The sequence below is a fragment of the Sapajus apella genome, unplaced genomic scaffold, assembly GCF_009761245.1.
Source record: "Sapajus apella isolate SASKATOON/1434 unplaced genomic scaffold, GSC_monkey_1.0 scaffold97, whole genome shotgun sequence".
NCBI lineage: Eukaryota > Metazoa > Chordata > Mammalia > Primates > Cebidae > Sapajus > Sapajus apella.
In genome coordinates, this window is record NW_022437037.1 from 3,125,092 (window position 1) to 3,136,088 (window position 10,997).

Below are 10,997 nucleotides of genomic sequence, written 5' to 3' on the forward strand. Positions count from 1 at the left end.
AAAAAAAAAAAAAAAAAAAAAAAAAAAAAAAAAAAAAGTTGAAAGAATGTTGCTTGTGGGGAATAATTCTTGCAGCCCGGGTTTTACAGGGAGGGAGCTCTGCTAACCAGATCCCAACTCCTGGGAATGCTTCATTTGATAACATTAACAGTAAGGAGTGTATTGTGTGCCAAGCACTACGCTCTTTGAAGGTAGTAGCTCACTGATTCCTCACAATAACCCTGGGAAGTAAGTGCTATTATTAGCCCCATTTTACAGATGAAGAAACTGGAGCCCTCCTTCCTTAGACTCCTGGGGCTTCCAGCTGGAGAGTGAGGGGGAGCATTCTGGAGGTCAGAGGGTCACCCTCTGGGAAGAACACGCTGAAGGATAAGGGAGGAGGGATGCAGTCCCAATCCCCAATCTCCAGAGACTACACCCTACTAGGGATCTAGAAACCCAGGGCCGTGGAACTTACTGCACACTCTAGCTTCCCAGCCTTTATTTAGCAGATACAGAGGGGATGGACATAAATGCACCCTTAAAATGGCAAGACCCAGGAGACACTGTGTCACCTTATATTAATACGTTATAATCCAGTCCCAGCCTGGCATGAACACAACCAAGATGGAGTGGGCAGCAGTAGTTTCTGATTACCAGGTGCCATGGCTCACCCCCATAATCCCAACACTGTGGGAGGCTGAGGCTGGAGGCCAAGATGGGAGGATTGCTTGAAGCCTAAAGTTAAATACCAGCCTGTTTCCGGTGAGGAGACTCATGCCTGTAATCCCAGAACTTTGGGAGGCCGAGGCGAGTGGATCACTTGAGCCCAGAAGTTCAAGACCAGCCTGGGCACATGGCAAAACCCCATCCCTCATCTCTACCAAAAACACGACACAAAGATTAGCTGTGCGTGGTGGTGAGCGCCTGTAATCCCAGCTACTCAGGAGGCTGAGGCTCAAGAATCACTTTAACCGGGGAGGCAGAGGTTACAGTGAGCTGAGATCCTGCAATTGCACTCCATCCTGGACAACAGGGAGACTTGGTCTCAAAAAAAAAAAAAAAAAAAAAAATTACCCTGGGCGACAAAGTGAGACCCCCATTTCTACAAAAATAAAAATAAACATTTATATGGAGTCTCACTCTGTCGCCCAGGCTGGAGGCTGGAGTGCGGTGGCACAATCTCAGCTCACTGCAACCTCTGCTTCCTGGGTTCAAGCGGTTCTCCTGCCTCAGCGTCCCAAGTGTCTGGGATTACAGGTGGCCAACACTACGCTAGGCTAATTTTTGTATTTTTAGTAGAGATGGGATTTCACCATCTTGGCCAGGCTGGTCTTGAACTCCTGACCTCGTGATCCACCTGCCTCGGCCTACCCAAGTGCTGGGATTACAGGCATGAGCCACTGCGCCCGGCCGCCAATTGTTTTTTGAGACGGGCATCTCCCTGTGTTGCCCAGGCTGGTCTCGAACTTCTGGGCTCAAGGGATCTACCCACCTCAGCCTGCCGAGTAGCTGAAATTTGACAGGAATGTGCCACCACGCCCAGCTGAGCTGTTTAAAGCCTGTCAGTACTGGGCAGAGAACAAGCATTTGCCCTCACCCTCACCCTCAGGGAAATGAGCCAAGAAGGCTGCTAACTCCGGTCATTGAACAGATATTGATGGAATGCCTACTGTGTGCTTGCCACGGACTCGGGAGAGGACAGCTCTCCCCAGAGGAGATGCACAGTGTGCGATGGAGACAGATCCCAGGGGAGGAGGAGTAGGGTGTTAGGTGAAGGCGGGCACTGTGCTCTAAAGCTAGCAAGCGAAGAAGTACTTGGCGAGTCCGGAGAAGGAAGGAACTTTGGTGTGGTTGGAGTGCAGTGGGGAAGGGGAAGTTCCACATAAAGCTGAGGTCGACCTTGCCAGGCCCTTAGGCTACTGGGAGGATTTGTGATTTTATCCTAAACTCCGTGGGGATCCTGAAAGGTCTGACAAGTTCAGATTTACATTTTTAAAGGTTTCCTGGGACTGAAGTGTGGAGAATAGGGGGAGGAGGGAAGGGGAGACCAGGCAAGTTTGAGGATCAGAGACCCATTAGGCTACCGCTGGTTCCCAGGTGAGGGCCGGTGGTGGCAGAGCAGGCTCTGGAGCTGTGTTCTTCACGGTCTGTCTGAGTGATTCTCTGAGAGCAACGCTTAGTGGACCTGATGTGTGCCAGGAAGGTACTGTGTGTGCGCTGGAGGCAGGGGAAGGGGGAAAGGGGACTAGTGTCATTGCCCCCTGGAAGTACCCAGTATCCAGTGGACAAGTGGACCAACAGACACAAATACCCAGCCAACTCTAATGAAAGAGCAGAACCCCGGGAAAGCACGGTAGCTGAAGCGTTAGCAAGGTTCCTGGGATTACAGAAGACAGATTCACTCGCACTGGGAGGCTGTGGGAAAACTTCAGGAAGAGGCAGCATTGCCTTGGGCTTCCAGCGCTAGTGACTCCAGGAGGCTGAATCTTAGCGATGGCCTCTGTGAAATGAGGTCATTATGGCTGTCCATCACGCCTGTCCTGCCTCCCTAGAAATGGGTGGATGTTGGGTGGATCCAAACACCCTCTGCATGGCACGTGGCAAAACCCCATGCAGTTAAGTAAGGTGTAGTCATGAGCTTCCACCATTACCACCATACACCCCAAGTGTGCGTGCACGTAGTGAAACCCCGTCTCTACTACAAATATAAAAATTAGCCAGGCGTAATGGCAAGCACCTGTAATTCCAGCTACTCGGGAGGCTGAGGCAGGAGAATCGCTTGAACCTGAGAGGTGGAGGTTGCAGTGAGCCGAGATCACACTACTGCACTCCAGCCTGAGCAACAGAGTGAGACCCTGTCTCAAAAAAAAAAAAGAAGAAGAAGAAGAAGAAGACAGCAGAACTGTCCACTCTTCCAGTTAAGCAAGCCCTTCCTTCCCACCAGGACTGGCCTTTTTTTGTTTGTTTGTTTTGAGACAGAATCTCATTCTGTCACCCAGGCTGCAGTGCAGTGGCACAATCTCGATTCACTGCAACCCCTGCCTCCTGGATTCAAGCGATTCTCATGCCTCAGCCTCTCACGTAGCTGGGACTACAGGTGTGTGCCACCATGCCCAGCTAATTTTTTTTTTTTTTTTTTTGAGATGGAGTTTTGCTCTTGTTACCCAGGTTGGAGTGCAATGGCGCGATCTCGGCTCACCGCAACCTCCGCCTCCTGGGTTCAGGCAATTCTCCTGCCTCAGCCTCCTGAGTAGCTGGGATTACAGGCACGCACCACCATGCCCAGCTAATTTTTTTTTGTATTTTTAGTAGAGACGGGGTTTCACCATGTTGACCAGAATGGTCTCAATCTCTTGACCTCGTGATCCACCCGCCTCGGCCTCCCAAAGTGCTGGGATTACAGGCTTGAGCCACCGCGCCCGGCGCCCAGCTAATTTTTATGTTTTTAATAGAGATGGGGTTTCACTATGTTGTTCTCAAACTCCTGACCTCAAGTGATCCATCAACCTCAGCCTCCCAAAGTGCTAGGATTATAGGCATGAGCAACCACATGCAGACTGGACTGGCATTTTACCAAGGAATTTTTTTTTCTTTTTCTTGAGATGGAGTCTCACCCTGTTGCCCAGGCTGAAGTGCAGTGGCGTGGTCTGGGACCACTACAATCTCCACCTCCCAGGCTCAAGCAATTCTTCCTGCCTCAGCCTCCTGAGTAGCTGGGACTACAGGCACCCACCACCACACCTGGCTAATTTTTGTATTTTTAGTAGCGACAGGGTTTTGCCATGTTAGCCAGGCTGGTGTCGAACTCCTGACCTCAGGTGATCCACCCTCCTCGGCCTCCCAAAGTGCTGGGATTACAGGCGTGAGCCACTGCACCCAGCCTTTACCAAGGATTTGACCAAACATTGTGCCCAGCACAAAGGACATGCTCAGTAAACATCTGTTGAACGAATGATGAATGAATGAATGAATTGATGAATGCTTTATTGAAGTAAAAATTAAATGAATGGATGGATGGAGACAGATGCATGAAAAAATAAGATTCTGGAACAATGGAGTGAAAGATGAAATGGGCCGGGCGCGGTGGCTCACGCCTATAATCCCAGCACTTTGGGAGGCCCAGGCGGGTGGATCACGAGGTCAAGAGATCGAGACCATCCTGGTCAACATGGTGAAACCCTGTCTCTACTAAAAAAATACAAAAATTAGCTGGGCATGGTGGTACATGCCTGTACTCCCAGCTACTCGGGAGGCTGAGGCAGGAGAATTGCTTGAACCCAGGAGGCGGAGGTTGCGGTGAGCCAAGATCGTGCCATTGCACTCTAGCCTGGGTAACAAGAGCGAAACTCCGTCTCAAGAAAAAAAAAAAAAAGAAATATGAATAAGGAATTGACAGTGGGTGCATGGATATTTGCAGCCAATCAGCTGAGGTTCTAGGTGTGGCACTGGAGGCATTGCTGTGGATGGGGCTTATTGAAGGGGGCTGGGAGGGGGCTTCCATTATGCACCCGCCTCCATTCTGCACTTCAAAGTTAGGCCTAGGACCCAGAGCATGCAGACAGGTCCCAGGGAACAGCTGTGGTGACAGGCTCCACCTCTGTGCCAGATCGTTCTATCCCTAGAGTCCTGTCCCCAAGTGTTTCTGTCAATCCAGGTTTCACTGTGACTTGGCCTGGCAGTCTGGGATAGAGGAAAGAGCCCTGTTGCTATTCATTGTGCCTCTACAGGCCAGTCTCTTGCCCACTCTGGGTGCCAGTGGTCAGCCTCATTTATACAAAGAGAGTTCTGTAAGGCTGGCTAGCGCTCTTAACATGGTGACTGGCCAGGTGGCCCACCTCTGAAAATAAACTGACAACCTGACTCACTCCAGTCTCAGAAGATGCCAGAGCCAGGTCACCTGCCCCACCCAGAGGGGATCCTAAGGACCTCTCCACCCTGCATAGCATGTTTCAACTTACACAAGATGTTCTTGTCTATGAAGTGAGTGAAGGCAGGGCAGGGAAGCCTTCCAGGTTAAAGCATGAACGTGCCTGGCACGCTTCAGCCCATCGTTCTGTGCCGATGTCTTCCTTGAATGTGTCATATTTACCAGCTGTCTTGTTTGTCACCCTACTAGAATGGAAGCCCTATGAGGGATTGTGTCCTGTTCATTACTATCTCCCCAGCACCTAGAACAATGCCTGTCCCTTGGAAGGTGCAAAAGTTTACTAAATACCTGGGCCAAAAAATAAATAGGCAGATACATGGACCATTGTAATCCAGTTAGCAACTACCATATATTAAGTACTGAGCACCAGGCTAAGCACTTTACATGCATTGCTACAGCCTTTGAGAGAAATGCTATCACTCTCCACCTTTACCCACTAGGAACCTGAGGCCAAGAGACAGGAAGCAGCTTACCCCAGGCACAGAGTTCCTGAATGACAGAGATAGGTTTTATTGATTTCAATTATTATTATTATTATTTGAGATAGAGTCTCCCACTGTAGTGCAGTGGCGTAATCTCAGCTCACTGTAATCTCTGCCTCCTGGGTTCAAGCAATTCTCCTGCCTCAGCCTCCCGAGTAGCTGGGACTACAGGTGTGCACCACCACACCCAGCTAATTTTTTTGTATTTTTAGTAGAGACGGGGTTTCATCATGTTGGCCAGGATGGTTTTGATCTCCTGACCTTGTGATCCACTCGCCTCAGCCTCCCAAAGTGCTGGGATTACAGGCGTGAGCCACCACACCCGGGCAATTTCAATTATTATTACTGTTATTTTTTGAGACAGAATTTTGCTCTTCTTGCCCATGCTGGAGTGCAATGGCATGATCTCGGCTTACTGCAACATCTGCCTCCTGGGTTCAAGTGATTCTCCTGTCTCAGCCTCCCAAGTAGCTGGGATTACAGGCATGTGCCACCATGCCCAGCTAATTTTGTATTTTTAGTAGAGACAGGTTTCACCATGTTGGTCAGGCTGGTCTCGAACTCCTGATCTCAGGTGATCCACCCACCTCATTGGCCCATCCGCGCCCAGCCAATTATTATTATTATTTTTAATAGAGATGGAATCCCGGGCTGGGCAAGGTGGCTCACGCCTGTAATCCCAGCACTTTTGGAGGCCGAGGCAGGCAGATCACTTGAGCTCAGGAGTTCAAGACCAGTGTGGCCAACATGGTGAAACCACATTTCTACCAAAAATGCAAAAAATAACCAAGTACTGAGTGTGTTGGTGGGCACCCGTAATCCCAGCTACTCTGGAGGTTGAGGTGGGAGAATTGCTTGAATCCAGGAAGTGGAGTTTGCAATGAGACAAGATCCCCCCTCTGCATTCCAGCATGGGCAACAGAGTGAGTCCCTGCCTAAAAAAAAGAGATAGACGGGGTCTTGCTATGTTGCCAAGACTGGTCCTAAACTCCTAGGCTCAAGTGATCTCTCTTCCCAATTCTGTTTCCCAAAGTGTTGGGATTATAGTTGTGAACCACCACGCCCAGCCAAGAGCTAGATTTGTTTCAGATCTAAGTCTATCTGCAAAACCCACATTCTTCAATAATCCACCACCCATCCCTCTTACTCTAGTGCCCCAGTACCCAGTGAGGTAGGAACCATTGGAAGTTAAGAATTGGGACTCACAGGAGTTCGAGATCATCCTGTACAACATAGTGGGAACCCATCTCTACAAAAAAAAAAAATTAGCTGGCATGGTGTGGGAGCCTGTAGTCCCAGCTGCTTGGGAGACTGAGGCTGAGCCCAGGAGGTTGAGGCTGCAGTATGCCACTGCACCTCAGCCTGGGCGACACAGAGAAACCCTATCTAAAAAATAGTAATAGCCACGGGCGGTGGCTCTCACCTGTAATCCCAGCAAGTTGGGAGGCTGAGGAGGGCAGATCACCTGAGGTGGGGAGTTTGAGACCAGCCTGACCAATGTGGAGAAACTTCATCTCTACTAAAAATACAAAATTGCCGGGAGCAGTGGCTCACGCCTGTAATCCTAGCACTTTGGGAGGCCGAGGTGGGTGGATCACCTGAGGTCAGGAGTTCAAGACTAGCCTGGCCATCATGGTGAATCCCCGTCTTTAAAAAAAAATTAAAAAAAAAAAAAAATACAGGGCCAGACGCGGTGGCTCACGCTTGTAATCCCAGCACTTTGGGAGGCCGAGGCGGGTGGATCACGAGGTCAAGAGATCGAGACCATCCTGGTCAACATGGTGAAACCCTGTCTCTACTAAAAATACAAAAATTAGCTGGGCATGGTGGCGCGTGCCTGTAATCCCAGCTATTCAGGAGGCTGAGGCAGGAGAATTGCCTGAACCCAGGAGGTGGAGGTTGTGGTGAGCCGAGATTGTGCCATTGCACTCCAGCCTGGGTAACAAGAGTGAAACTCTGTCTCAAAAAAAAAAAAAAAAAAACAAAATTAGCCGGGCATGGTGGCACATGCCTGTAATCCCAGCTACTCAGGAGGCTGAGGCAGGAGAATCGCTTGAACCCGGGAGGCAGAGGTGAGCTGAGATCACGCCATTGCACTCTAGCCTGGGCAACAAGAGCAAAAACTCCATCTCAAAAATAATAATAATAATAATAATTGGGGCCGGGCGTGGTGGCTCACACCTGTAACCCAAGCACTTTGGAGGCCAAGGTGGGCGGATCACCTGAGGTCGGGAGTTCAAGACCAGCCCAACCAACATGATGAAACCCCATCTTAAAAAAAAAAAAGAAATAAAAATAATAATAATAATTGGGACTCAGACATATTGTATAATTCCATTTATATGATATATCCAGAATAGGCAAATCTATTGAGACAGAAAGCAGATTAGTGGTTGCCTAGGGCTGAGGAGAAGGGAAGTTGGGGAGAAATGGGGAATGATGGCTAATGAGTATGGGCTTTCTTTTCAAAATAATGAAAATGTAAAATGGCTTGTTGTGATGGTTACACAATTCTTTGAATAAACTAAAAGCTATTGAATGATATACTTTAGGCAAATTGTATGGCATGTGAATTACATCTCAATAGTGCTGTTATTTAAAAAAAAGAGAGCTGGCTGGGTGCAGTGGTCCACGCCTGTAATCCCAGCACTTTAGGAGGCCGAGGTGGGTGGATCACGAGGTCTGGAGATCAAGACCATCCTAGCCAACATGGTAAAACCTCATCTCTACTAAAATACAAAAAATTAGCCGGGCCTGGTGGCTTGCACCTGTAGCCCCAGCTACTTGGGAGGCTGAGGCAGGGGAATCACTTGAACCCAGGAAGTGGAGATTCCAGTGAGCCGAGATCATGCCACTGCACTCCAGCCTGGTGACAGAGCAAAACTCCATTTCAAAAAAAAAAAAGAGAGAGAGAGAGACATGGGGCTCAGGAATCCCACCTCTGCCACTTACCTGCTCATGTCTCCCAAACTCAGTTTCCTAACCAGTAAAATGGGGAAAACAAACATTTCATCGTCTTTTGTGAGGATTAAATGAGATAATACATATTATTATTCCCATTTTATCAAGGAGGAAACTGAAGGCCAGAGAAGGGAAGTGATTTGGGTGCAGATGGCACAGCTGGTGGGTGGCAGGTGAGAGACTTGGGCCTGGGTCTCATGGCACCACCCCATCTTTTAACATTGTGTAGAGTGGACCAATGTCTGCGCACTCCACCCACCCCTTCACAAACACTCTCTTTCATCTCCCTCCTCTTGGGCTCTGGGGCCCAGTCTCCCCACTGCTCACGCTCAGAGCAAGTGGAGGTGGCTGAGTCCCCCCAGAGCAAAGGACGCCCTTCCCTCCAGCCCCCACCCTGCTCCCCTCCTGGGGCCATGATGCTGTCTTGCTTTTGCTTGTAATAAAGAAAATATCTCAGCTACCCTTCCATGGTTGCTTGGCAACCCCAAGGGGGGTTGGGTGGGGGGGAGCAAAAGGGAGGAGGGATGGGGGAGGACTCTGGAGCCAATCTGGAGACAAAGAGTAGGATTTGGGTGACATGGAGCCTGTTCTTAGAGCTAACCTGGCCTGGCCGGGGTGGTGGGTGGGGGCGGCGGGCTTCCTCCCACCCCAGTGTCTCACACCAATAAATATGGATTAGGGAAATGGGCAGAGTTTTTCCCACGGGCCTGAAAGGCTGCATCTGACCTTTCTACCCCCTTTATGTACCAACGTGACAGTCAGAGACAGCAAAGAGCAGGACCTCCTGAGATGCCTCCCCCATGGCCTTCTGACTTGGGGAAACTTTTTACCCTCCTCCTTCCCCTGGCCCCAGACCAGGTCACAGCCCTGCCTGGGCCCCTGTTCCGGGGATGAGGAGGAGGCTGGTTTTCAGGTGGGCGCCAGGAGCTCCCACCCTCAGTGTCCACTCCGGGCCCTGCTGGCTCTGACTGATGCAGAGCCAGGCTGTGAGGCCCCAGACCGGTTAGTGACCGCCGTGCCTGCCTCCTGGACAGTCCTCTGCTCTGTGACTCCCCCATCCCGGCCCTGCCTTATCTCCCCCTGGGCTCCTCCCTCAGGAGCACTGTCCTCTGCATCCCTCCCCTTGTCTCTCTCCTCGGCTCCTTCCACCGCCCTCTTCTCAATTTGGTTTCCCTCTTTCCCTCCTCCTTCCCCCGCCCCCCAGTCCCCCTGGAACTACGAAGCCCTAGTGGCTGAGGTGTTCCTCACAGTGGCAGTGAAGAGGGCAGGAAGGGTTGTGGAGGGGGAGGCAGGGGCTGTGATCTCGCCCCCTGGTGCCCTGGCTTGCTGGCCGCTGGCCGGGGGCGGGGATCCGCCGCTCTGAATGGACTCAGTGTAGAGGCAGGAAAAGCAAACACCTCGGTGTGGGCCCTGCTGTCGGTGGATGGGGCAGGGGGGCAGGGGCCTGGGCCCCCTCAGCTTCCTAAATCAGACCTCTCCCCACTCCTGAGGCTCCCTGACTCCCTGGACCCTTGGCCTAGATTGTCCAGAAGGAGAGTGGGGTGAAGGAGTCTGGGGGGCAAGCTCTCTGGGAGACACCTTTGCTCAAATCTTTCCCTGCTCCTCTGCCCAACCCCCAGCCAGTGCCTTTCCTGCCCAGCAGATGCCAGGAAAATCTGTGCCCGGGAAGGGCGGTCTGGCACCTGAGGGCCCCGCCTGACCAGCCCTTCTCAGCAGCAGGAGCTGGGTGAGCATCACCTTATGCCAGAGATGCCCCGGCAGTGCCATTCACCTCCTGGGCCAGGGAGTACCCCCAAGAGGCTCTGCCTGGGTGAGTGCTCCTCCGGCCCCACAGCCAGGCAGCAAGGGAGGGAGAGGTTGTCCGTGTCGGGGCTCCCCGAGACCCCCACAATCTCCGTGAGTCCTCATGGTTCGTGGCATTTTCTGCTGTGACTGTCTCACCCTCTGTCTGGGACCTGTGTGTCACTGGTGGCTTGGTGAGGGGAGATGAAGAGGTGCTTAGGGACGCTGGCGGTGAGGGCTGGGAATGGCAGGAGGCAGGAGGGGCTGGAGCTGGGGTGTAGGGCTCCTGGGTTCCCAGCCAACTTTTTGTGTTTTATTTTTATTTGCATGATTTCTTTATTTCTGTTTTAAAAGATAATGTCTCTCTTTTATGGAATGTGTCTTTATATTTACAAATAAAACACAAAAAAAAAAAAGATATGGTCTATGTTGCCCAGGCTGGTCTTGAACTCCTGGGCTCAAGCAATCCTTCAACCTCGGCCTCCCTAAGTGCTGCCATTACAGGCCCGAGCTCCCCATCCCAGCCTAGCCAACTTTCTGATTCGATTTGTGAAATCACAGAGGCTCCTGTGATGGTTTCCTTTTAACACTTTGGATTCTAAAAGACCTTTGGAATGAGCTCAGAGAGGGACAGCAGTTCATCCCGGGTGACATAGCAAATTGATGGTACTCAACCCTGCCAGGCCCCCTCATCACACCACAGGCAGTACTGTTTGTGTTACAGAAGCCGCCTTTGGCCACTTCTCTCTTTCCCTCTCCACATGCGCAGTTTGATCCTTCCGAATTTAACAGGCTGAGAGGTGGAGGGAGAAGACTCTGCTCAGCACCTCCAGCCCTTTCCTTTCTGTTCTCTCTCCAGGCAC